This window comes from Otolemur garnettii, unplaced genomic scaffold (genome assembly GCF_000181295.1).
Source record: "Otolemur garnettii isolate 467f Iridium unplaced genomic scaffold, OtoGar3 scaffold00011, whole genome shotgun sequence".
Lineage (NCBI taxonomy): Eukaryota > Metazoa > Chordata > Mammalia > Primates > Galagidae > Otolemur > Otolemur garnettii.
Window position 1 is genome coordinate 13,872,470 of NW_003852406.1, and position 27,665 is coordinate 13,900,134.

Here is a 27,665-nt window from a genome sequence, read left to right on the forward strand (position 1 = left end):
AAAAAAACGTCATTTTCATGACCCTACCTAGTTCCTTCATAGCAATTATTATAGTCTAGTATAATCATCTTCATTTGTTTGTTCAGCTCCCTGCTGTCTCTCCTCCCAGTAGAATATCAGTGCCATGAGGACAAGGTCATGGTCTTTCTTGCTCATGGGAGACCCTGACATTTAGCACAGTGCCTGGTACATGACAGGCTATCAGTAAATATTTGTTGAGTGAGTGAATGGATAAAAGCTCATCAGATAGCATCCAAGTGTTCCAGCCTCGCATACCCAGCCCCCCAGAATGTGGCCTGATCCCACCTCTTTTCTCTATCCATGGCCCCTGTCCCCCATGCCCTACAATAAAGGTGTTTGACTCTTCTCTAAACTGCCATGACCTTAAATGTTCCTAGGGATCTTCACATGCCGGTCACAATGCCTGAAATAGTACTTTCTCTCTTCTAGCAAACTCCTACTCATCTCTGAGATGCCAGTTCACATTTCATATACTGTAAAAGCTTCCCTTGCCCCTGCCGATATCTCTTCAGCACTCCTGTGGCACTCAGAGACATCGCCACTGGGTCCTTTCTCGTACTTTGTTCTACTCATTTATTTAAGTGTCTGCCTCCCACTCTGGCCTGTGAGCGACTTAGGAGCAAAGACCCTCATTGCTCATCTTTGTTCTCCATCAGCACCTGGTATGGTTTTCAGTCCACATGGTTAATGAATTTTTATGAATTATATCTGCAGTTCCAAAAGCTGCCCCACATGCAGGCACGTCTCATTAAAAGCAGAAGAAACTCATAACTGGAAGAAGGAAAGAGCCGGCCCTCCTGGATGTCCTAACTACCTTCACAAGGCACACGCAGGAGCTCCATTTATTTATGGACTTTTAATTGTGACAATGGAAAGCGGAGTAACAAGTCCATTTTTGGCGATAAAGTCAGGTTAGATATACACAAGGACATGGTTTTCCATGTTATCCTTCTGCTGGAGATGACCTTCTATCATCACACATTATTGAGACCCTCCTATGTAGCAGACAGTATGCCAGGCACCAGACTTCCCAATGTCAGATAGAACATGGGCATGACTTGTGGGGGTTCATGGTCTTGTAGGGGCAGGGAGAAGGTGTCCTTTCTTCTTCCATTGCATACTTTAACGTTAACCTGATCATTGCTGATAAATGAAGATTTCACTCCAAGTTGGTTGGGCAGTTCAAGTAGCTCTTTAGCAGAAGAGGCTCCTTTTCTGTACTGTTCCCATGCGTAATGTCCCATGATGGAATGGCAGACTGCACTGTCATCTGGAGCACCTGACCCCTATTGACAAGGAGGCAGTAGAGGAGGTCCCTGCTGCAGAGGAGCTTCCAAAGCCCATGGTACCTGGCAGCCTACGATATGTTCCTGAGTTCCAGGCCACCACAAAAGTGCTAATTTCAGAGCCCTGCCTAAGTTACCCTCAAATCATCAGAAATACCTGAAATAGTTCTAAGAAAAAGATCATTTGAATTTCCTGGTAGCTTGCCCCATTACCCCAGAATACTGGCAGATGTCCCTATTTGTTTGTAGGCTTGGGTTTTTCTACTTTTGGAAGGAATTTCTCCAAGTGTGCAGAGCACACGGGGGACAGATGGGCTCCCCTCCCTGCAGGCTGCTATGCTCTTGGCTGTCAATTATAAGAGAGAAACTTCTAGCAGCCCCTATGCCTCTGAAAGATAACAGACAGCCTCCTTATTGAGAGTGGTTCTCAGGAAGGTCAGTATCTGCCCCCATCGCTATTCTCCTCACCCTTCTCTTGCTAATACAGGGACACATATCCTCAGGATGACCTAACCTAACTCTGGGCTGAGCGGGGATCCTCCTGAGATTTAGAGACTTCTATGAGCTGTTGGCTTCATCTCCATTTTTGGTTCTAAAATCCAAATTACATCTATTACATTCTTCAATAGACAGACTCTGCAGGCCAGAGGGAATAATAAATTTTATAAATTACCCAATTAATCTCAACAGCAAACAATTAAGCTGGTGGGGACAGGCGGCAGCCTACTTCCTCTTTGGAGGACGTACATAATGCTGTTGTTGTTGCTTAAACTTCTCATCAGCCCCTAGAGATTGCCACTAACTGGGCTAATTCCTAGTGAAATAAGATGATTTGAAATATAGCTCTCTGAAATGTCTATGTCAGTAAAGTTCCTTTTTGTTTTTGTTTCTTCTTTGAAGGAAAGAGAAGGTATCAATTGAGGATTCCTAGGACACAATTATGAGTGCCTGTTCCTCCGGGAGCACAGCTATGAGCACAGCACAGGGCATTTTATACATGTGGTCTCATGTGTTGAGGCTCAGAGGGTCGGTGGCCCACCCACCCTGCTATCCCACAGAATCTCCTTCAGCCTTACCTTCTATTATTATTTCTTTTTTTTAGATGGGAGGCATATCTTCTCCCATTTGGAAGGACATACAATTAGGTTACATTGTTCGCTTCACTTAGGTAAAGTCCAAGTTGTGTAGAGCCCTTCGTCCAGGAAGTGTGCCATATAACTCTATCCTGTACCTGATGGGTGACAGCTTACCACATCCCCTGTTCTCTGCGCCCTCTCCCCTTCTTGCATTTAAATGTGTTTTTCTCTCATGTGCATGTGTAGTTTTATATTAGTACTGGGTACGCTGGATGCTTGCCTTCCCATTCTTGGGATACTTTATTTGGGAGGACGTTCTCTAATCCTTCCAGGATGTAAAATCTTTATGGCTAAATAGCAATCCATAGTATATGTATATCACAGTTTATTTGTCTGTCCATGGGTTGACGGGCACTTGGGTTGTTTCCACATCTTTGCCATTGTGAATTGAGGTGCTAGAAACATTAGAGAGCAAATGTCCTTAAAGTAAAATGATTTCTTTTCAGGGGTGGCACCTGTGGCTCAAAGGGAGGGTGCCAACCGCATATACCAGAGGCAGTTAGTGGGTTTAAACCTAGCCCCAACCCCCAAAAAAAAAAACTGCAAAGATGACTTCTTTTCTTCTGGGTAGGTACATAGTAATGGGATTGCAGGATCAAATGGAAGGTCTACTTTTAGCTCTTTTAGAATTCTCAATACTTCTTTCCAAAATGGCTATATTAATTTGCAGTCCCACCAACAATGCATCAATGTTCCTTTCTATCCACACCTATGCCAGCATCTGTAGCTTTGGGAGTTTGTGACGTGGGCTATTCTCACTGGGGTCAGGTAATATCTCAAGGTGGTTTTGATTTGCATTTCTCTGATGATTAGGAAAGATGAGCAATTTTTTCCTGTGTTTATTAGCCATTCATCTGTCTTCTTGGGAGAAGGTTCTGTTCATGTCTCTTGGTCAATGACAAAGGGGGTTGTTTCTCCTTTCTTGTTGATTAGTTTGAATTGTCTGTAGATTCTGGTTATTGGCCCTGTGTTGGATTCATAACAGAAATATCTTCTCCAGTTTGGAAGGTTTTCTGTTTGCTTTAGTTGTTGTATCCTCAGCCACGCAAAAGTTTTTCAGTTTGATCAGGTGTATTTATTCATTTTTGGTGTTGCTGCAATTGCCAATGGGGTCTGTTTCATAAAATCTTATTCCAGAATGGTATTGTCAAGAGTTTTCCCCACACTTTCTTCTAGAATTTTTATTGTTTCATGTCTTAGATTTAAATCTTTTATCCACAGAAAGTCAATTTTTGAAAGTGGTAAGAGGTGCGGGTTCAGTTTCAGTCTTTTACATGTGGCTAACCAGTTCTCCCAGCACCTATTTATTAAATAGGAATTCTCCTTCCCAGTGTATGCTTTTGTTTGGTTTATCAAAGATTATATGTCAAGATGTGGCTGGTTTCTTCTCCAAGTTCTCTATTCTGTTATATAGATCTATTTTTGTGCAGGTACCATGCTGTTCTGATCACTATAGACTTGTAGTATAATCTGAATTCTGGAAACCTGATGCCTCCAGGTTTGTTTTATTTCTTCAAATTGATTTGGCCTTTCTGGTTCCACAAGTCCCTATTTCTGAAGGGCTTATAGGCATTTTTGTTCTTATTTTCAGTAATCATCACAAATCCTTTATTGTACATATTGCAACACTCATTTTATCATTGCAAAGCTAAGGTTCAAAAAGGTTACATATTTGTCTGGGGCTATAGAACAGATTTGAACTCAATGTCTACACTACCACAATGTCTATACTTTTTAGCTATTGCATGAGTAAGGAAATGGGTACTGGACATTTGGGAAGATGCACAAGGTGATTCCTGGATCAGAGCAAGTGATCTAGGATTAGGGCTATTGTTGAAAAAAGGACCCAGAGACCAGACATTGCTAACTGAGTCAGGGGTAAAGGGATGGTTTGCTCTCTTTTACGAGTTACTAGAGCAAGTGACATTTTCTTCAGTCAGTAGAAAATTGCCAGCATTTTGATCATAGCATTGATGTCGTGAGCTGGAGAGTCGTGAGGGCAATGTGCCACTGTACTGCAACATGAGACATTTAGAGCTGGGCATGTTTGGAGGATCACTGAAGCCAACCCCTTATTATAGAGCTGAGAGCATGGAAAATAAAAAAGGGCAAGTAACCTGCCCAAGTTCTAACAGTTCATCGGTGCTAAGTCAGAGCCAGAATGCAGGTGTCTTGTGTCCTAGGCTAGTATTCTCAGATATGTGTCATAGTGTTGGACATTCACAAGTCCAACATAGCCTCTATTTTTATAAATGATTATCACTAACAGGGGGATAAAGGATGCAACACATAATTTCTTGTGGGCCATGGAAGGGAGCCTACTTTACAGGCATGGGGGGGTCAAAAATTCCAGAGCTGAAGAGGGAGTTGTCCCAGGCCTCATAGCTGATTAGTACCAGAGTTAGAGCCAAAATCTAGATTTCCCAAATCCTAGTTCCTTGCTCTATCCTCTCATTCTTTTTCCTAAGCCTACTTCTACAGCCATAGATGCAGGTGACCTTGGGTATGACAAGACTTTGTGAAAAAAAATAATCCTATCTAGAGGAACTATCTAGAAGAATAGGAGTCTTTAATATCCAAAGGATTAAGTATTTAATGATAAGAAATAAATAATGGAATAATAAAGTAATTAAATTCAGGCTGGCACTTATTTCTTTATTGACATTTTATTTATTTCAAATACTCATCAAGCGTATGCTCAGCATGCAAATAATAATTGTGCATATAATTGGAATGACAATTTATTAGTCACCATGTTTATATCTCATCTTAATTGACCCTTAAAACTATTTGGTAGGTAACTATCTTCATCCCTGAAATATAAAATACTAGCTGCCTATTGTAATATCCATCCTTCCCTTCCTTTTAGAAATAGAAACTTAATTTTTAGGCAGATATATTTTTGCCAGCTCACTTAAATGTATTTCTCAGATTCTCTTACATGTGAATGTGGCTATATAACTAAATTTTGGCCAATGAAATGTAAGCAGAATAGTCATATGAGTCTTCTAGGAAATTTCCTTAGATAAGAGGACATGCCCTATTTTTTACCTCCTTCCTTTCTCTGTACTGATTCATAGAACACAGATGTGATGGCTGGAACCATAGCTACCATTTTGAACCAGGAGGATAAGGGCTACATCCAAGACATGGATCCAGAAAGCTGTAAGGATTTGGAGTCCTTGATCATGTTGTGGAGCTACCGTACCATTGGTACACCACCCACTCTGAACATCCTTTTCTGTGTGAAAAAAAATTTGTTTGTGCAAGATAATTTTAGGCTTTTATAATATGCATAAAAATCTAATCCTAACTGATAAAATTCTATTTTGCCAGTGAGAGTAAGGAGGCATAGAGGAGTTAAAGAACTTCTTCCACTTCTGTGACAGGATGCTACACAGAGGTTGCCCCCCAAAAATGCATACACATTTTAAGAAAGGAAAAAATGGTATTAAAATTATAGTACTCATGACAAAAAGTAATTCAAGTCAAATCTGAGTACCTCTTGTAATTCCAGAAGTCAAACGTGGTTTGAATATTATAATTTTATTTTCTTAAAATGTACATACATTTTTTGGGCACCTTCTGTCTATGCAATATAAACCACCTTTGAATTTCTCAGGGAAATAGGAAGAATACATTTTCCAGGTTCCCCTGCTGGTATATTAGGGCCCTATATTATAGATATAAGCATTAGCACGTTAAGACACCGAGAATGTGTGGTTGTTACTGCAGCTGATGTCTACTATCCTGACTAATTAAACTTCATTAAACTAGGCAGTGGAGGGGATGGATGGATCATTGAGGTTGTTTGACTCCAAAATGTATGGTTTGGTCTCTGCCTTGGAGGAGTTCATAGTGTGACATGGGAAGACAGACAGGCAGACTCTTAGGGGTTCAGTGGAGTGCTAGGGGCGCCATCACGGAAGTATGGTATAGAATGGGCAATTTTGACGGTTTGAGAAAGTGTCATCCAGGGGCAAGGAAAGGTGACATTATACCAGATATTTTTAGGATTTTAAAGATACTTAAGGCAAAGCTTCTGTCCTCTATTAGATTATCACTAGGTTAAGGAAGCCGAACAAATATAAAGAAAACAGAAGCAATAGCAGAAGGCAGTGTAGTGTGTGATTAAAACACAGACTAACTGACACAGACATTGAGAGCCTCTCAGGAGCTGGGAAGAAAGTTAGCTAAAATCTAGAGTGGGCAGGGAACGCTTCAGGGAAGACTGACTCCAAACTATACCTGGAAGGACTGATGGCTTTGAGTTGGTGGAAGAAAAAACACAGGGACCACTAAGAGAAAAGGCAATGGCGGAATGTCTCATTTAGCAAATGCATTATGCCCCTGCAGCTGCCTTAAACTGGAAACACAAAAATACATCAGACAAATTCCTGCCCTCAGGGAATTTCTGCTCGAGAGGGAGTGAGAGTGTCTCTGGGTCAGTGACCAGCATGGTACGAAAGGGCCTCAGGGGTGGTGCAGAGAGTAGGGTCAGCACAGAGGACAGCAAGAGCAGGAAGGACTTGGGTGAGGGCTTGGCCGGCAGGGCAGGGAAGACTCCATGGTTCCTGAGGAAGAGTAGCAATTCTCCAGGCTGATGTGGTGCGGGCAGGGAAAACCATCCCCAGAGCAGCCTCTGCACGTGGGACAGGAAAGAGTAGGTGGTGTCCATGGCTGGTAAGGCCAGTAGTAAGGCTACAGGAGAGAGTCATTCGGGGATGGGGCGCTGGGAAGGGAGGCTAGATAAGGAGACAGAGACAATTAGGCAGATTTTAAAAATCTGGGCAGGAGAGTGTACATGAAATACAGTAGTCAGGAAACTCCCACAGCGTGAATGAGGGTTGTGTGCTAAGATACAGGTGAGCGGTACCTTTAGAAGTACACGTGGAGTCCCGACCTCACTTTCCTGGGGTGGGGGATATTAGGGGAGAAGATGCATTTTAAATCTCTGGGTGGGAAAGTGTCAGTCCAGTTAGACTGCAGGGCCTCCCTCCGCCTCAGCTCCTAGCCTATCACACATGGCACAAAGCCGGGTGTACGGGGGAAGATGAAACAGAATGCGGACAGGAGAGAGAGTGGTGCGAGACTGAAATACAGATGGTCACTGAGTTACAAACATCTGACTTACGGACAACTCACACTTACAAGTGGAGGCTATTACAGTGAAGTCCCTCAGTTACAAACATCTGACTGACTATGACTCACAGTTACGAAAGGAGGCTCTCACAAGTAATAGGAAAATGCCCCAGTTCCAACTTACATACTAATTCAACTTAAGAACAAACCTGCAGAACCTATCTCGTTTGTAACCTGGGACTGCCTGCAATTGAGCTGACGGAGGGTGGACGTGCACAGAAGGCCACAGGGACCAGTTGTTTCCTGCTCTTCTCCCGACATTATCGACTTCCTCACTCTCCCATCTTTTTCCAAGTGTGCTCATGGTTTAGCCCTGAGCCATAATGGAAGGTGAACAAATTGGACATTATCGAAATGAAACATGTCTCCTGCTCTAAAATCACTTTTAGCCACAGACAGGGAGAAAACTGATTTGAAAGCCACATCTGATAAAGGACTTGTGTTCAATATATAAAGAAGACTCAAAACCCTACTGTCAGAAAACAAATGACCCAATTTGAAAAGAGGCAAAAGATTCAAATGGACGCTTCCCCATGGAAGAGTTTTGGATGGTCAATGAGCAGATGAAAAGAGAGTAGACATCGCTAGTCACTGCGGGGATGCATGGTAAAATTGTCGCAGGATAGCACTACACGTTTCTTATGACCCACTTTAAAAAAAAAAAATGACAATACCAAATACAGATGATGATGTCGACCAAACGATCCTCTCGTACACTGCGGTGGAAATGCAAAAGGGTGTAGTCACTTTGGAAACCAGTTGGCAGATTGTATGTAAAGTTAAATATACATTTATCATATGACCAGAAATTCTGCTCCTAGGTATCCACTCAAGAGAAATGAATACTTATGCCGACATAAAAATCAATGTCCAAATGTTTGTGGCAACTTTATTCATAATCATCAAAAGCTAGAAGCCATCCCAATGTCCATCAACTGGTGAATGTGAATGGATCAACTAATCACGGAATATCCAGACAAGAAAATACCACTCAGCAATAAAAAGGAACTAATGATATGGGAAATAACATTGATAAATCTCAGTACTTTGCTAAGTAAGAAAACCCAGACTCAAAGGTCTAAAATAAAATGCGTATAAACTCTTTTGCCCATATAATTTCATTTATATGACACTCTGGAAGTAGCAAAACTATTGGAAAAAGGAATAGATCAGTGATTGCCAAGGGCTCAGAGGGTGGGAAAAGATGGACCTCAAAGAAATAAGAGAGAACTTTTTTGGTGGTAGAAATAACCTAGATCATGGTGGTGGAAGTAGTTGTGTGGCTGTTTAGACTGTCAAAATTCACAAAACCGGCCAGGCGCGGTGGCTCATACCTCTAATCCTAGCACTCTGGGAGGCCGAGGCAGGCAGATTGCTTGAGCTCAGGAGTTCAAGACCAGCCTGAGCAAGAGAGAGACCTCATCTCTAATAAAAACAGAAAAAAAGAAATTAGCCAGGTATTGTGGCAGGCACCTGTAGTCCCAGCTACTTGGGAGGCTGAGGTAGGAGGATTGCTTGAGTCCAGGAATTTAAGGTTGCTGTGAGTGAGGCTGATGTCACAGCACTCTAGCCTGAGTGAGACTCTGTCTCTCTCTCTCTCTATATATATATACATTATATATATATTATGATATATATATATCATTAAAATGTTCACCTTATAAGGTAAATTTTATTCTATATAGATCGTATCTCAGTGACTGTGACTTTTAAAATAGAACACCAGTGCAGACAGAGACACCACTCTCAGAAAGCCACATCTCCAGACGTGCAGTCCACACCTCTTCCCAGGTGCCCATTGACCAACTCTCCTCAGGTGTTGTCTTGAATGAAGTGGAGCCCAGATCATGAAATGGGGTTTTCCAAACCACTGGGAAACACAGCAGGGGGGTTTCATAATTTCTATATAGAAGGATTAGGCACAGCAAACAGAAGAGCTTGCATTTCATAGCAAGCCTATTAGTCTCTTATTTAGGTTGCATAATTCAGATCCAGAAAAATCATAAAGCCTCCTGAAAAAGCTTCATTTATACTCCCCCAAAGATTAAGCACTTATCAATTGTCCATACCAAATAATATTTTTTGAAAACGTAGGGTGGGTTGGGGAGGGTTAGCTACCCCATGGCTCTCTGACTAAAGGCAGTTTCCACTGCATTCACCTCAAGAACAAATGAGCCGCCTTTACCTGAAAAAGCAAGGGTCTTAGCCTCTAGCTTCTCTCTTCATGCAAACTCCTCAAGGAAGAGAATCTCTTGGGGGCAGGGACCTCAGACAGGAATTTGTACGGCTCCAGAAACCAGAAGTATTCCAAAGCATCGGTGTTGACCTGGCCCTTGAAGACACTCTGAGGGGGGTCACCTCTAACACAAAGCAAGTCGCACCGCTGGTGAGATTCTCAGAATTCATTCCCTTTCCTCCCAAGACATCTGAGGGAAATATTGTACAAATTGAAGTATGTTTTCCCAGAGGGGACCATGTCTTCATTTCATTTGATTATCCATGAGATTTTAAGCACCATAGTTTAAAGGGGTTTCGCTAGAATAAAGTTTTCAATCAAATGGCTATGAAATCCCAATGGGCCCCCCACCGCTTTACTTTGGTAGCAAACCAGGAGGAGAATGGGAAGATAATCTATGCAAAGATAAAGCCAGCTGAAAGGTGAAAAATGAAAGGGAACACCTTGGCCACACAGTACAGCGTTCACAGCGCCAGGAAAATAGCAATTAAAAATATTAGCTGCAAATATTTCCTGAGGAACTAATTCTAAAATCCCCCCACCCCCATGTCTCTCTTCCTATTTACCTAGGTGTTTTAATTTGCACCTAATACAAAATGATTTTCTTCATGGTTTTGGTTTCCCACTTGCTTTATTCCTTTCTAGGCAGAATAATGACAGGATGCTTGAAAAACTACGGGTGGCTTGACAACTTAGAATAAAACAAGTGACCTCTTGATCACTAAGGAACCCGATAATTTGGCAGTTTGGCACTTAGGTACCTCGACTGAGAGAGCAGCTTCCCTGAGCACCAACCACATCTTACATGTTGGGCCTGGCACTGTGGTTAGAAAGATGAATATGACATAGTCTTTAAGAAGCTCACAGCCTGAAAGTACAGGCATGCAGACAAATTATAACAGATTGTGCAAGTGACGTGGCAAAGGTACAGCGTATTCAGGGCAGGACATGAGTGTCTCTATCCATGAAGAGCCTTTGACGCCATCTACTGAGCCCACCACTTGAAGGGCAACCAGTAATTCCCCAAGTAAACATGAGTGGAAGAAGATTCTGGGCAGAGGAAATAGCATATAGGAAGGGCAAGAAAAGTTGACAGCATGATCCATTTCAAGGACCACCAGAACTGAATTACTGTAAGATCATTAGGTACACAAACCAGATCACATAGAACTTTGACATGCCAAGGAGGAGTTCAGACCTCACTAGAAGGTAATGGGGTCACCCGGAGCAAGGGTTCTAAGCCCAGGATAGACATAATATTTCTATTTTAGAAAGATTACTTTGCAAGCCAAGGGAATGGCAAAGCTGAACTGAAAACCATGGTGGAGAGAATAGGAAGAAGAGGATTCACCGAAGAGACACTAGATAGATAGAAGCAGGCCATGTGGTCATGTGGAGCAAGGAGAGGGGAAGTTAAGTCCTAAGTGTGTAAGCCAGGGAGCCATGTGGTAGATGGTGCCGCCCAAAGAGACGTAGAATACAAGAGAGAGTTAACGGGCACAGGTGGGTGCTGTGATCTGAATGTTTATATTGCCCTAAAATTCTTACATTGAAATCTAATCTCCAGGGTGATCTGGGAAGTGGCTAGGTCATGAGGAGGGAAGAAGTCCTTGTGAATGGGACTAGCACTCTCATAAATGTGGCCCACAGGAGTTTGTCTGTCCCTCTCACCACGTGAGACCTCAGCAAGAAGGTACAACCCATGATGAAAAAGGAGCCCTCAGATGCTGAACCTGCTGGTGTTTGATCTGAGACTTCCCAGCCCTCAGAACTGTCAGAAATAAACTTCTGTTGTTTATAAGTTACTCTGACTGAGGGATTTGTATGGACTTCCTAACAAAGGAAGACAACGGGAAATAGGATCTTTCAGGTTTGGGTAAATTGAGTTTTCTATCTGGGTAGAGATATCTGGGAAGTAGTTCTTTAAAATCCTACAGTGAAAAATCCCCCAAGCAGAAGGTGAGAAGAGCGAGGCACCAAAAGCAGAGGCTGGAGAAGCCACCAACTTGCCACGGGCAAGCAGAGGGAGCCGCTCCATCAAGGATGCAAGCAGGGAGAGCAATGGGTCCACATGAGCAGGGAACCCGAATGAGTGATCTTCAGACTCTGTTGATCTGTTTGAAGGTTCCTTGACCAAACAAAACCTCAGTGCAAGCTCAGGATGTAAAACAATAGGTGAGCTACTGTCCTGAAGGAACCCACCAACCCTGAGCCCTTTCCTGGTTTTGGCCAACAGAAGGCAGCCTGAAAAAAGCACAGGACTGGATGATGCCACAAGGGCCAGGGAACACAGACATTCCTCACCAGCTGGCGTGAGGCTCAGACATCTCCCCCCAAAGTGGGTAAAACTGATGAAAACGGCATAGTGTAGTTATGACATTACAAAAACTACAAGACAAATCCGGGTTTGGCTTTGTGGTATATTTGACAGTATCAGGATAGAGCACAGGCTGTTTAGCCCCAGAGGACCCCTTCCTTGTCTTCCACTGAAGAAACAGTAGTCCAGAGCTGGATAACTGATTAGTTAGTTGGATTAAATCAGGTCATGGCTTGTTTATTTATTTATTTATTTGACAGTTTCACTTTGTTACCCTCAGTGGAGTAATGTGGTATCATAGCTCACAGCAACCTTAAATTTTAGGGCTTAAACAATTCCCTTGCCTCAGCCTCCCAAGTAGCTAGGAGTACAGGCAGCTACAATGCCACAATGCCCCGCTATTTCATTTTAGAGATGAGATCTTGCTTTTGCTCAGGCTAGTCTCAAACTCTTGAGCTCAGGCAACTCACCCACCTTGACCTCCCAGAGTGCGAAGACTACAGGCGTGAACCACCACCCCCAGCCCAGGTCATAGTTTAGAGAGTGGCTGAGAGTGGAAAAAGCTCCTAGTCTAGGATTTTTATTACTTTATTCATTTCATTCCAGTTTCCTTGGAACTGAAGCCAAAGCCCAAGGCAGAATTAGCCATCCCATCAGAGGCTCTTTGCAGGTGGGAGCTATGAGTTTTGACTTCTCTAGCACAATGCTGGGCTCCCTGGAAGAGCTGACTACATGCTTCTGCATGAACAGCAGAGCACATCTGAAAAGGACCTGTGCTTTTTCAGAACCTGTGCTGTCTCCTTAAGACAGAGGGCTTCCGATCGGAGAGAATATCTTCACTTACTCAGCATTAACCACCTAGAACTGCTCATTAAACCAAGTAGATGGCCCTGGAGGAATACTGAGACTTCTGCCTGTCAGATGGCACAGTCATTTAAGGAAGGATCATAGACGATCACCACCATGGCACTGTAGAATGCCAAACTTCCTTATGCTTAATGACTCCAAGAGAATCTCATGATAATATCTGAGGATAACAAGATGGCAGGACCAGCTGTGAGATCTGAACGGCCGTGAGTTGTCTAAGTAGAGGTGGTAGAGACATGCCTGGACATGGGGGCCTGGAGCAGAGCACTTTTGTCATGCGGCTTCTTACTACTGAATTATCCCAGCAGGAGTCAGCCACAACATAAAAACCTTTGGAAATAGGAGGCAAGCTGGAAAGATTTATTGTCCACCAATCTCAAGAGCCACTCTCAGACAGACACTGCACGAGGAAGGAAGAGCAGGCAGGCAATCTACCTTTTAATTTATCTTGCTCTTCTGGATGAAATTAACTTTTGGCTTGCTGCAGTACAATTTACCTCTAAGTGTATTGCTGAAAAAGTTAGTGACTTATTGCTTCCTCTAGCTCTGCCACCATGAAGAGTTTTCCCTATTGTACCTACATACATTTCTCTTTTATACCAGCGGAGTCAAAATGACAGATTTGGGCTGGGTGCAGTGGCTCATGCCTATAATCTTAGTACTCTGAGAGGCCCAGGCTGGTGGACTATCTGAGTTCAAGAGTTTGAGACCAGCTGGGGCAAGAGCAAGACCTCACTTCTACCAAAAATAGAAAAACTAGCTGGGAGTTACAGATGCCTATAGACCCAGCTGCACAGGAAGCTGAGGCAAAAGAATCACTTGAGCCCAAGAGTTTGAGGTTGCTGTGAGCTATGACACCATGGCACTCTCCCCAGGGCAACAGAATGAGACTCTGTCTCACAAAAAATAAAAAAGGAAGAGAGGTGTAATCTTTGGTCTGACACAGAGTCCCCACTTGAAGTATAAGTAGTCTTGACATAAACAATAAAGCAACAAGTCAGGTTGAATATACAACTCAGTTTTCTGTCTGACAAACTCCAAGTCTCTTCCTTTTTCAGGGGTGGTATCAGAGGTAATTTCAGTTGGCAGGGTGAACTTATCCCAACACAATCTGGCTGGAAAGGAGGAAATTCCACTTCCAATGTTCCCAAGTATTATATGTGGATTTTGAGAATTAAATATAAAACAGAGACTAGCTAAAGATTGCTCAACTTCCAAAAGTCCTGGCAAGGAACACAAATGAGTTGATGTCTTTTTAATGCTGTTCTGGAATCCTATTAGTGGAACAGAATGTCCCACAAGATTCCAGGAATTTCTATATCTGTAACACAAGCACAAGTAATTTTCACAGTGCTCAGTCTTCTTTATTCAATAGGAGTGGGTTTGGGGAGTAGAGTCTATGGGGGTTGCTTGCTTGTAGCTGGCTTTTTAAAATAAAGGACTGAAAACAAAGGAGAATCTCACAATGCAGCCTGGGAATGTCTCAGTGTGAGTCTCGGGTTTTGGAGATGATCTATCAAGGAGCCCTTCCTAGGAAAGCAAAGGACAGAGAAAGGTCAGATACAGCTTTCAGCCAGGGTTACAGAGACAGCTGTTGGTAGTCAAGGTACGAATGTGGGTTAATCTCAAAACGTTCAGAAAAATCAGAAAGATGAGGAAGGAGGCAGAGACATGTGAACTTCCTACCTTCTAATTGAGGCCTCCTTATCTGGTTTCCAGTTCTCAAAAGCAAGTGACGCCAGGAATGCTGATTCCCTGTTTAGTGCTCCCAGCCAGGCCAGCATCAGGGAGTACTTCTAGAGTTGGTCTCAACAAAGAGGGCAAAGGGAAGGAATGTGATCATAGTGACAGCGTCCAGACTCTCTATCTACCTGCCCCTCCTTGGAACCACTCACTGAAGTCCTACTCCAACTCACAGAGGCTGTGGAACGATAGCTAATTATAAGAGCCACCATTTATTTAAACACGGTGTGGGCATTCTACATGCAGTTGACAGTCAAACAACACTAACTATAGTTTGAACTCTGTGTGTCCAGTTATATGTGGATTTTTTTTCCAACACAACTTAAATTGAGTCTGCTGCCTCCCCTTCCTCTCTACCCCTGAGACATTAAAACCAGCCCTTCTCTTCCTCCTCAGCCTCCTCCTCTTCCTTCTTCACTCAGCATGAAGACAGTGAGAATGAAGACCTTTATGATGATCTATTTCCACTTAATGAATAGTAAAGATACCTTCTCTTGCTTATGATTTTAACGTTTTCTCTTCTCTAGCTTACTTTATCATAAGAATACAGTACAGTTGACCTTCGAAGAATGTGGAGGTTGAATGGTGCTGACCACCTATGCAGTCAAAACTCCGTGTATAATTTTTGACTTGCCCAAAACTTAACAACTAATAGCCTGCTATTGACTAGAAGCCTTACCAATAACATAGTCTATTAACACATATTTTGTATATTATACACACATACACACACATTTTAAGAATGGAGAAACTGTATTAAAATTGTAATACACAAGTCACATTTGACTTCTGCAATTATAAGATGCAATATACAATATAACAAACATTATTGGTGTATATCAAATATTATAAATATAATACAGTTTTTTTCATTTCTTAAAATGTGCATACATTTTTGGCACCCTCTGTATATTGTATACTGTATTCTTTTGGTAAAGTAAGCTAGAGGCCAGGCATGGTGGCTCATGTCTATAATCTGAGCACTTTGGGAGGCTAAGGCAGAAGGATAGCTTGAGGCCAACCTGGACAACAGAGTGAGGTCCTGTCTCAAGGATAAAAAAACAAATCTTATCTGGGTGTGGTGTCACACACCTGTAGTCCCAGCAGCTCAATAGGCTAAAGCAGGAGGATCATTTGAGACGGAGAACTGGAAGTTACAGTAAGCTATGATTGCACAACTGCACTTCCGTCTGGGTGATAGAGCAAGACCTTATCTCAAGGGGAAAAAAATACTATAGTAAACTAGAGAAAAGAAAATGTTGTTAAGAAAATCATAAGGGAGAGAAAAATATTTGTTATTCATTAAGTGGAAGTAGATGATCATAAATAGCTTGATCTTCCTCATCTTCAGATGGAGTAGGCCGAGGAGGAAGAGAAGGAATTGGTCTTGCTGTCTTGGGAGTGACAAAGGTTAAAAAAAACATCAGCTTTTAAGCAGACCCACAAAGTTCACACACAAGTTGTTCAAGTGTCAACTATATGTTCTCCAATTCTTCAACGTAGTCTTCACTACAATCTTATTACATGGGTACTATATTCTTTTATTTACTTATTTTTTTAAATTTCAAAATATTAAGGGGGTACAAAAGTTTCTATTACATAGATACCTTTAAGTTGGGGTTTTTAGTGTGCCCATCACCCACATGGTGTTCATTGTCCTTGACAGGTAGGCTTGAACCCCTCCTACTCTCCTCCCATCTTGAGTTCCAGTGGAAGTTGTAGAATAGTTCATCAAAAAGTTCCTGGACTTTGCCAGGGGCTTTAAAGAGGATGACCCCTAGCATCCCTGGGCATTTTTCCATAGCACATGACTTCCACTGTATTATCAGGGGCCTGATACTCTCTTCTTTTGGAGTATGTGGATGACTGGGACCCTATTTGAGAAATGGGTAAGGGATAAAACTGAAAAATGAAGAAGAAATGGTCTATTCTACTGACAGTAGACAACTGTCCTGGTCAGCTGCAAGTGTGTCATCTCACAAACATGACACTGAAATTTCTGCCTCCAAACCCAACCTCAAAAATCCAACTTCTTGATCATATCATCATCATGCATTGGTAGAATCAACATGGTCAAAATTTTACCACCCAATGTAATTTACAGATTTATCACAATCTCCATCAGACAATGTCATATTCACAGATCTAGAAACAACAATTCTACACTTCATTTGGAATCAAAAAAGAACCTGAATACTCAAAGCAATCTCAAGCAAAAAGAACAAATTGGGGGCATCACATTGCCTGACTTCAGATTATAATACAAAGTTATAGTAACCCAAACAGCATGGTAGTGGTATAAAAGTAGAGATAGAGACCAAAAGAACAGAATAGAGAACTAAGATAGAAAACCACCCACCTACAACCAACTAATCTTTGACTAAGCAGACAACATACCCTGGGGAAAGGAAACCCTATTCCATAAATGGTGATGGGAAAACTCAACAGTCACATGCAGAAGAATGAAACAGGACCTCTATATCTCACCATATACAAAAATTAATTTGAGATGGATAGAAGGCTTTAATAAAAGGTATGAAATCCTAGAAGTTGTAGAAGACATAGGAAAAACTCTTCTATTACATGGGCATTTTTTTCAACTTATTGTACAGATGAGAAAACAGAGCATCAGAAGGGGTAAATAACTCTCCTTGAGTCACATAACTTGCAGGCAATCTTCAAACCTAACTTGGTTTGGTGCCATACCTGTGTTTTCTCCACTCGAGAAGGTATGAGGACAGAGTAGCTAGCAAAGGCTACAGCTCCCATAGATAACCAATTTTCCAGTATTCTTCTGAGGGACACTGGCCAGCCCACTTTTCTTGGGTTAGTTTGCTTGTGTTTCTAACTGTTACCATCCCACTGGTCACAAACAGGCTAACAGGAGCGGGGAGAGGCTCTGGTGGTGTGGCTGGCATTGAGGATTGAAACACGGAGGATCTAAGCCCTTTTTTTGTGGAACACACATCTCTGCCTATTGATCTCAATCCAAATTCTGGATAAAGAAGGAAGATGATTTACCCAAAGGAAAAGAGAGAAAAGTGTACATTGACAAAACCAGAACAAATGCAGAAAATAGAGCTACTCTAAGAGCCCAGGCACAGAAAGCTGAAGGGGAGAGGGTACAGTGCATTTTCTTAAAAAAAAAAAAAAATTGGTGTGATTTTATTGATTATTCAATTTGATATACTATTTTTATCAAGCTTTATAAAAGTGAGGAGCTTCTTGTAGTCCATATGTTTACCACCTTATTTTTTCTAGTGATTCCTCCGAATATAATTATTACAGTTAGCTATATGAGCGTCTGTCCCCAGGAGGGCAGGGCTGGCTTTTTAAATGTTTTGTCTGGGCCAGCACTGAGTCCTGGGCTTCAAACATAGTTGGTCCCTAATGATGTCCAAAAGATGACAAATGGATGGACAAGGGAATCACTGATGGGGTTTTCTTTGTGCCAGGAGTAGTTGATCTAATAGTTTCTTTTTACTTCACTTGATCTTAGCCAAAAGGCCAAGAAGCGATTCTTATAGTTTCTTTTTAGATGTAAAATTTAAATTTTCCTTCTTTCCCTTAAAGGGAAGCAGCTGCCTGTGAAATCCTGCTGTTGGCTATTTTTAGCAGCACCAGCTTGGGCAGGGAGAGCCTGCCTTGGCTGGCCAGGGCCGCAGAGGTGCTGGGACGCTCTTGCCTCCTTTTGATAACTCTTGCCAATCACTTGCTCTCCCACTTTGCCTCCTAGCAAAGAAGAGGGAATCATCCAGCCACCACCACTGCCTCTCTCCACCTCACCCTCCTACCCCTTACCCCTTACTTGACTCCAAGAAGACTCCTTTTCCTTAGACACAGGATATATATCCCCCACCCTTGTAAAGTTCCTCCAGGAAATGTACGGGCCTAGAGACACAGAGGTACCAAAACTTATCTTCAATTAAAAAAAAAAAAAACTACCTACAGAAGCGTCAGTGGGAACCACTCATACCCCCAAACACACATACCCTCTCCTGGCCTCACACTTGTCCTTGCTTTTATGCTCTCTTTTGCCTCACTCCATGCAAATCATGCAGGAGGGTGCTGGCTCTTACTCCTACATGCTGGTTTCTTTTGAAGAAGGGCAATCCAGGGTCGGAGCCTGGGAGAGAAGGGGACGGATAGAAGTTCAGGCAGATTCCGTGGGAGCACAGAACTGCCGTCACCGAGGAGAGCCCAGCTCAGCCCTACTTTGGACTGAGAGCCTGGCCATCCTTCATAAGGATGGTGCCAAAGTGCAGGTATTCCCTTGGCATGGATCAGCCCATGAACTCACTCATTTACTCATGGATTTGACAGGCAGCAGAGTATAGCTGTTAAGAATGTGGGCCAGGCTGTCTGAGATCAGACTGTGACTCACCACATATGAACTGTGATCATGCTTTAGCTTCTCTGGGCCTCTGTTTCTTTATCTGTAAATAGGTATGACAGTGCTAACCTTAGAGACTTCAGTATAGAGAGGCTAGGAAGATTACTGAATCACCTACCTACCTATCAAGATCTCAGAACCGCGAATTTGCTGTGTTGAAACTACTTTACTTTTTGACACAAAAAAAACTTGCACCTCCAAGAAACGTAAATTATTCAAAGAGGAATGAGCTATGCACAGTCACATTTAAAATTCTAGGTCCGAAGTGGTAATTACTATAAGAAAGGTACAAGGAAGTATTTAACATGAAGGGTATTTGGAGAAAGAGTCATCTTGCCAACATGTGGAGCAGGGACTAGGAAAACTTTGGAGAAAAGGGCACCAGAACCAGGTCTTCAAAAGTGATAGGAAGGTTAAACACAGTTATGGGAAATTTACGCACTAAGAACCTGAGTTTTATGTGGGTAAGAAAAATGGGTTGATTGGTGCGGGGGAGCTTTTTAAAAATAACAGTGTAGGCGGTGTCTGTTGCTCAAGGAGTAGGGCTCCAGCCCCATACACCTGGGGTGGCAGGTTCAAACCTGGCCCTAGCCAAAACTGTAAAACAAACAAACAAACAAACAAAAAACCAGTGCTTTAATACCACCCATGCCCATGGACCCTGATTGGTCTCCATGGGTTGGCGCATTAGTGAGCCAGTGGCTCTATTGGCTAAAAACCTGAGGGCTGGTTAGAGTTTTAGAGAAAGCAGGGGATGGCCTGGATGGCTGGGTGGAAGAAAGAGGAAGGGTCTGGGATGGTGCCCTGGGTGCACGTGGTTTGGGTGGACAGGTCCACGCTCACCCACTCCGATCCCCTCACGCACCTGCAGGCAGCTGATGTGTCCCTTCCCTACCTCGGTCTTTCCATAACAGGGATTTGTCTGTTTTAGCCACCCTGCTGCCCCGACATGATTTCCAGGCCCTTTCTCTGCATCTTCTCCAGCTTCACCTAAGCCTCCTGCAGATGTGAGAACTGTAGCGAACATTCCAACATCCCAAGTGTGTGGTTCACACACGACCCTGGTCCATCAAAGGGAGGCCTGTTCCTTTCTCCCTGAAACTCACCTCCCTGTTGGAACCTGCTCTGACGTCCATTTTAGTTACTAGATACATCTGTGTGTTTGGATACACACGCACAGTATAATAATTTGTTCCAGCTTAAAGCCAAGTGCCTGTTCTTCTCAAAAGGCAGAGTAGGACTGTTTCAGATTAAAGAAGCTTATTTTGAACCAAGTAGAAGGATGTCCTGTCTTCGAGACATGAGAAGCTTTCTTTGATTTCATTTTCCTTGGTCCCCATCTACCCGAACACTGCCTCGCAAATGAAGTTCTGCAGAAGAGAAGGAGCTGGAACGGCGACGCTGACATCCTCAAAGAACAGAGGAACATTTTTAGCACAAGCACCGTCACACACGTTTTCTACCGCCTAGATAAAATGACATGCACTGTATAAAAATGACACCTGCCATCTATTCTTAAGTACATCACAAAATACAGTGATTTTAGACATAAATCTTTAACAGAAGAGGAACAATGAGACGCAAGCTCAGCGCTCTGTTTCCAGTCACCCTGGGTGTGGCGGCTACAGGCACAAGGACAGAAAGGCCTGTGTTATTGCAGCCTTGGCTGCTAAGGAGACCAGGCGCCGGAGACCCCGCCTGCACTCACCCAAGCCCTCTGCTTTTAAACGCTGGTTTTGTTTTTTTTTTTTCCTTATTTCAAAATTATCTAAAGACCAATTGGTTCCAGGCAGCTCTTTCTGTATATTAATTTTTAATTGGAGAAATAGCAATTAGATGCTGCATTGATTGCCAGTTCCTGTAATCTTTTTTAATTTGAGATAACAATCTACTCGAAAAATGAGTTTGTCCCTAAAATATCTTTTCTTAATGGCAATAATAACTGAAGTTATATACAAAACCAGCAGAGCAGCCCACAGGGAAGGGCTCTAAATTATACATGGAATATTCTGCACCTGGTCTGTCAGTTACAACAAAAACTTTGCCACGGGTGCCCTATGAAAATGGTCAATTTCACATAGTGTTTTTATTAATGTCGTTTTCGAAACAACCAGATAATCTCCAAAGGGAAGATTTTCATGGTGTGAAGCCTGCTTTTCTATATATAAGAAACCGAAGAGGCATAGATAATAAAATTCTTATTTAGCTCCTTGCTGTGGACCTTAGCGAAAGGGTGATATGAGGAAGAAAGGAATTCAAAGGGAACAGACTCTGCTTGGGAGGAACTCCCAGTCTGGGGCTGAGCAGACAGGAATGCAAGTTCAATTCGTAGATATACACCAGCTGTCTATCTCAAGTTTTCCCCAAATATTCCTAGCAGTAAGGAATGTTGAGGCCTCCAAGGGAGACTGCAATAAATAGTCATCCTCTTCAAGCCAAGTTCTGAAAAATTTGAGAAACAGAAGAGTTGAGATGGAAGCCAAATAGCACCTCTATCATCACAGAAGCTAAGCAAGAGAATATAGCTTAGTGTGGGAGTCCATCTGGCCGTCTAACTGAACCCCTGAGCGAGGAAGGCTTCTTCCCCACCTAGTCTTGACATCACTACCTGGCTAGGAAAGAAATACCTATGAACAAAAGGAGGACCTCAGCTGTTCCCTAAAAAGAAAGATGGTCCTCCCAAGAGAAAGAATAAAGATATTGTCCAGCTGAGCATGCTTGGTTATTCTTTGTAAATCAGAGAGGTCCATTCCACCTGCCCAGAGCATCTGAGAAAGCAGAGAGAGGCTAGGAGTGTGTATAGGAAAAATTGCTTCCTATGGAAACCAAGATTGGAGAAAATGGGTTTTCCTCTACAAAAGAACGGGGAATCAGGATCCAGAAAAGGCATCTGAAAGGGACTTGTCCATACCCAGCACGATTTTTTTAATGTTTGCTGTCTCATGTTTTACCTTAAAATTTTATAAGATTTTATATTCTGTTCTATCCAATTTCATACAAAAGATTTGGGTCAAACCATCTGAGAAACATTATGGATGTATCAGAAAGATCTCTGATACTGAGCACCTATGGTCTTGAATTCTGCCCTTCCAGTTCAGAAAGGTGCTCTGAGGCTCACTGTCCTCATCTGAAAAATAGGGATGTCCTTCCTTAGTAGGACATCAGACAATGATTTGAAAAGATAGGTAATGGGCAGTTTCTGGCATGTAACAAGCACTCAAAAAGAGTCACCTGACTTTATTTCAGTAATTATCTTCCAAGCAGATCTCGATGTTTATGCTATGGGTCTCATGCCTCCTGGCCCCCCACCAAGAAACCTATGGTGGGCTTGGCACCTATGGCTCAAGCAGTTAATGCACCAGCCACATACACCTGAGCTGGCGGGTTCGAATCCAGCCTGGGCCGCCAAACAACAATGACAGCTGCAACCAAAAAATAGCCAGGTGTTGTGGCAGGGGCCTGTAGTCCCAGCTACTTGGGAGGCTGAGGCAGGAGAATCGCTTGAGCCCAGGAGTTGGAGGTTACTGTGAGCTGTGATGCCAGAGCACTCTACCCAGGGTGACAGCTTGAGGCCCTGTCTAAAAAAGAAAAAAGAAGCCTATGGTGCACATTTTCCAGGGAGAGAAGCTTTGTTCTTGCCCCTCAGGTGAACCTCCCTCTCCAAACACCCTTCTTCCTGTGCCTCCAGAGGTGCCTCTCACCTGCCTCCTCCATCATATGTCAAATCACATCTCTTAAAAGCCTGAGGTGTAAAGTGCTGAGAGTGGAGAGGGTGGAAGAGCTGAAAAAGTTAAATAATTATTACCCTGACCCCCAAGAATTTCTGATCCGGCAAGAGTGATGAAATATGTTTATCCACAAGCTACATTTTATTCACACATTGTACAGGTATCACAAATAGGGAGTTTTGACAACCTGGAGAGAGAACGGGGCCTAACCCCCATGCCCCCTGCCCCACTGTAGTCCCTCAGGACTTGGTCTCACTGTGCTCGCTGGAAGCATTTTAAAAGGGGGCTATTGTCTATGACAAACGCTTGCAAAATTAGGAAGAACATTGATATGGACAGACACGTTCACCAGAATTCAGAAGATTGTTAGCCTCTCTCTAAGAGAGAGTCCTGGAGTCTGGTTAATGTTGGCGGGGGGGTGGGGGGCAGAATGATATACAGTTTATTAGTATGGGTTGGTTGCCTGTGAAGCACATTACTTTCAGGGAGTGATAAAGTATAAGATACAATCTAAATAATATGATGGGTAATAATAATAGCTAATATTTATTGCACAGTTACTATAGTACTAAAGCCTTGCATGATCTCACTTGAAAAGTGATGGATTCCTGTAGAGCTTAGGTCAAAACAGGTATGTCTTTGTGGGTGGGATGTTAAGCAGAGCACTCACAGGAAACATTCCCTCAGGCCTGAGTGAAGCAGGATGGTGAGGGGAGGTGAATCACAGTGCAGTCATGACTACAGAGGTCTCAGCTGATCCTGCCAGGAGCCATGAGGCTGACCTGGCCCCACAAAGATATTCCCAGCCGAGGCAAGGGGACCAGCACCGCGCAGCCTGTTACCAGATGTGGGTGGCTTTTGCAGAGGGCATGTGGCTTGAACTAGGCAGAATCTCCTGCAGAGGGCAATCCTCAGAAACGGGATAAGCTGCCAGGTGTCAGCGGCTAATGTTCCGGTAGGTGCCGGGGAATAGGTGCCTCTGGTAGGGATCTGATTAACGTACCACAGTATCCACTACAGGGAAAGAAGAATTAAAGGGACATAAATTTGTCGAGCGCCTGCAATCTTCCAGGCACAGTGCTGGACGCTTTCTCACCGCACTTAACCCTGGTGTGTAGGTGTCAATGACTTCCTCAGACTTCTAGAGGAATTTCAGTATCTGTCCTCCCCTCTTACCTAGTGGTTCTCAACTGGGGGTAATCCTGTTGCCTGGAAGACATTTATCAATGTCTGCAGACATTCTGCTTGTCCCAGCTGGGGATGGATGCTACTGTTACAGGTAGAGGCCAGGGCTGCTCTAAACATCCTGCAAAGCATAGGATAGCCTACGACCGTGAGCCTCCACTGTGTAGCTCATTCTCTTGGCTTTTCCTCTCCTAATTCCTTTGGAGTCTCTTGAATTTTCTAAGTGGAGGGGCTTTATCCATGTGGTGAGTACCAAGAGATGGGCCCGGGGGCTGCTTCCCCTTTGTCCCTTGTCCATCCAGCATGGACGTACCAGGTGGGTTTCAGGGGAAAGGGGTTTGCACTTGGGGAAGTGGGTTAAGCCAGCCTGGTGCCAGCCTCGAGGGATGGAGGAGGGTCCTCCATTCTTTTGCTTTACCTCTGCATCTCTTCTTACCACAGGCCCAGATGTGACGAGTGAGGGGAAATGGGCTCAGGGGGTGACATTTATTCTGGGTCTCAGGCCGAGGGGGCCACTCTGAGCTTTCAGCTGACCACCCAGGGCTGGGCTAGAAACTCAGAAGTGACAGGCATTTTCCTGGAATGCTCCCCCATAGGTCATAACAAACTCTTTATGCTAAAGGGGAATTTGAATTTCCAAAGACTTGTCTCTTTTCCATCAGAAGAATAACTAAGAATAACTATTAACACCATGTTACAGATTTAAGGTAAGAAAGGTTACATAATCTGACCACAGTCACACAGCGAGTCAACAGCGAGGCTGAAATTTATAATCAGGTCTGTCTGTCATTTCTTGGGGGTGGGGGCAGGCATAGGTACTCTTTGAAATTGATGAAAGGGGTTATCAGTATCTTTCTGTTTGTTCCTTGGTACAGAAGACACAAGCTAGATCAGATGAACCTTGGGCTGGACTCAGTCTTGAAAGGCTTCCGTTTTTTCTTAATTAGAAATGTAGGAATTCTGAGTTTTCTCACTTCTAAGGGAGACATGAAAGACAGGCGGGGTGATTTATAGAAAGTGATAATGCGAGCTCATCTCCTCGCAGCCATCATTTTAGTCTGCAATAAAAGTGACTGGTCTGACACCCTCCACTTCCTGAGTATCCAGAAGGCCTAACTTGGACTCTCAGACATAAAGCTCTCTGCTAATGGACCTGTCAATTTCTTAAAGTGAGCAGTTTTTCATAACACTCCATAAAACCAAAGAAAAAAATAAAATTAAAAACGAACATAGAATTGAACATGAAAATATGGGTATCATTTATTGAGAACAAGCTAAAAGCAGCAGAAAAAGAAACCAAAAGGGGAGCCGTGAGAACAACTCAGAAGAAAAAGGGGAGTCTTTACCTACCAAGCGGAGCCCATATTTTCAGCAACTTAAAAACTAAACTCAAACATTCATTATTAAACGTAAGAGTAAAAAGCTTTATGTTCCTCTAATAACGATCTAGTATCCTTGTTAGAAGAGATTTACTAACCTCAATTTAGATGCTCCGAGATCAGATGCACGTCCCATAAAACATATAGGGAATACATTACTGAGCAAATAGATGGTAATAGATTACATAAATATCTATGCCCTATTAAATTTTCAGAACTATGTTTTCTTGAGCTGTTTTAATTCATGAAATTATTTACAAGTTTACAGACACCAAGGAACAAACCGGATGTACTGTGGCATGCAAATGGGTTTCCAAATATGGAAGTCTTAAGAATAGATCTACTGATCAACATATAATTACATAGAATATTTCAGAGCTTCATTAATGGCAGCTGTTCACAAGATATTTGGAAGTTTTCAATGATTTTATTAATCTTCTATAAATGGAGCTGATTTTTGACGTTCACCCCCACTTACACTGTTCTAGTTGTCATTCGCTCTGAGTTTTGAGTCTGTTCAAATATAATTTAGAAGTTGTGTCCCTCTATCAACCAAACCTGAGAATGTGGATGCTAAGTTCAGTACGATGGGTTTGTATCTGGGGGTTAGAGGTAGCATAACTTAATATGCAAGAACTGGAATTTGAGTTGATAGAGATAAGTTAGGGTCTCACTTAGACACGAACCAGCTGAGTGACCTTGGGCAAATCACTGACCCTCTCACTGTGTCTGTTTCATATACAGAAAGCACTGTAATGATCTCTGCTTTACCAACTTCTTAGGGTTGTTAGGAGGATGTGTGAGACAGTTGTGTAAAAATAATGTGTCCACTGAATGAAAATAAACAAGGATATCACGAGTAATATAATTATGTTTTTGGAGAACATTCTATTGACAACGAAACAGTGATATCAAGTGCAAACTTATCCTCCAGTGAGAAGGTATTTGGGTTCTACATGCCTAGGGCTATAATAATATTATGAACCATTTTGAATGCCATAAAGCACTATTAAAATGGTATATAATAACAACAGCAGCAGTAACGATATAGCATGGGATCATTACAGAATCATGAGGGCAGAAAAAATTCAGGGCATCCAGTTAAATTTGAATTTCAGATAAACAATGATTTTAACTATAAGAAAGCTCCAAGTACAGCATGGAATATGCTTATTCTAAAAACTATTATTGTTTACCTGACATTTGAATTTAACTGGGCATACTGGTTTGTTGGTTCATTTTCTCAGGGAGAAGAGGGAGCTACCTCTGGTAATCCTGAGGCAGAAGGACTTGGAGAATTCCTTGGCCCCCTTCCTTGAGCGTGACAAACTCTCTTGCTCATTGAGACCAAGATACTTCCTGCCCCACCTCTTGTTTTGTTCATCTCAAACAGTGAGCGTTTCCAGGACGCCCCCCTTCTCCTGGCCTCGCTTCTTGGGTCTCCTTCAGCCCCTGCACTACCATACACCATTAGAACACTGTTATTTGTCAATGTGTTCAGTGATGAATTTGTCTTCCCACCCAATCCGTGAATTAACTGAGGGAGGATTTGTTCGTTTTGAACACCCAGTGCCTGGTTCAATACCTGGCACATGGCAGGTATTCTGAAAATGTTTTATGAATCAACAATTGCAGCTTTCTTTTCACTCTGTGTTCTCATTATGAGAAATTTTACTACATCTGCTATATAAATGACCAGGAACCAATGGACAAATCCACAATCCGTTGTCTTTCTGAGCTGACCTTTTCCCTTGACTTCCAGATCCATCAGATCAGTTGCAACACATTATTGGCTGTGTCCACCTAAATTCCCCCAAAGCACCTCAAATACAACATGTCCAAGACTCGGTGCATCATCTTGTTAGTGCTACCTCTTGGTGTCATAGCTTTCAACCCAGGCCGGGACAGCAGAATCCTTCTAGACCGCTTCCTCTCCCTCATCACGAGGCCCTTCATTAAAAACTTTTGTGGAGCTTTGGAAAGAAAAGTTCTGATTCAGTTGGTTTGGCCTAGATCCAAGGAATGGGTGTTGTTTTAAAGGCTCTCCATCTGATTCAGTGGTATTTAGAAACCAATGTCCTATAAAGCATAGCAAAACACCCAGCAAGAGCCTCTCTGTATCAGCTCACTAATAGAAACATGAAATTCATGAACCACGAAACACACTCTGAAACATGAAAACACCCTCATCTATTTTATATTTATAATTTTGAAAGCCTTGTTATCTTTTGA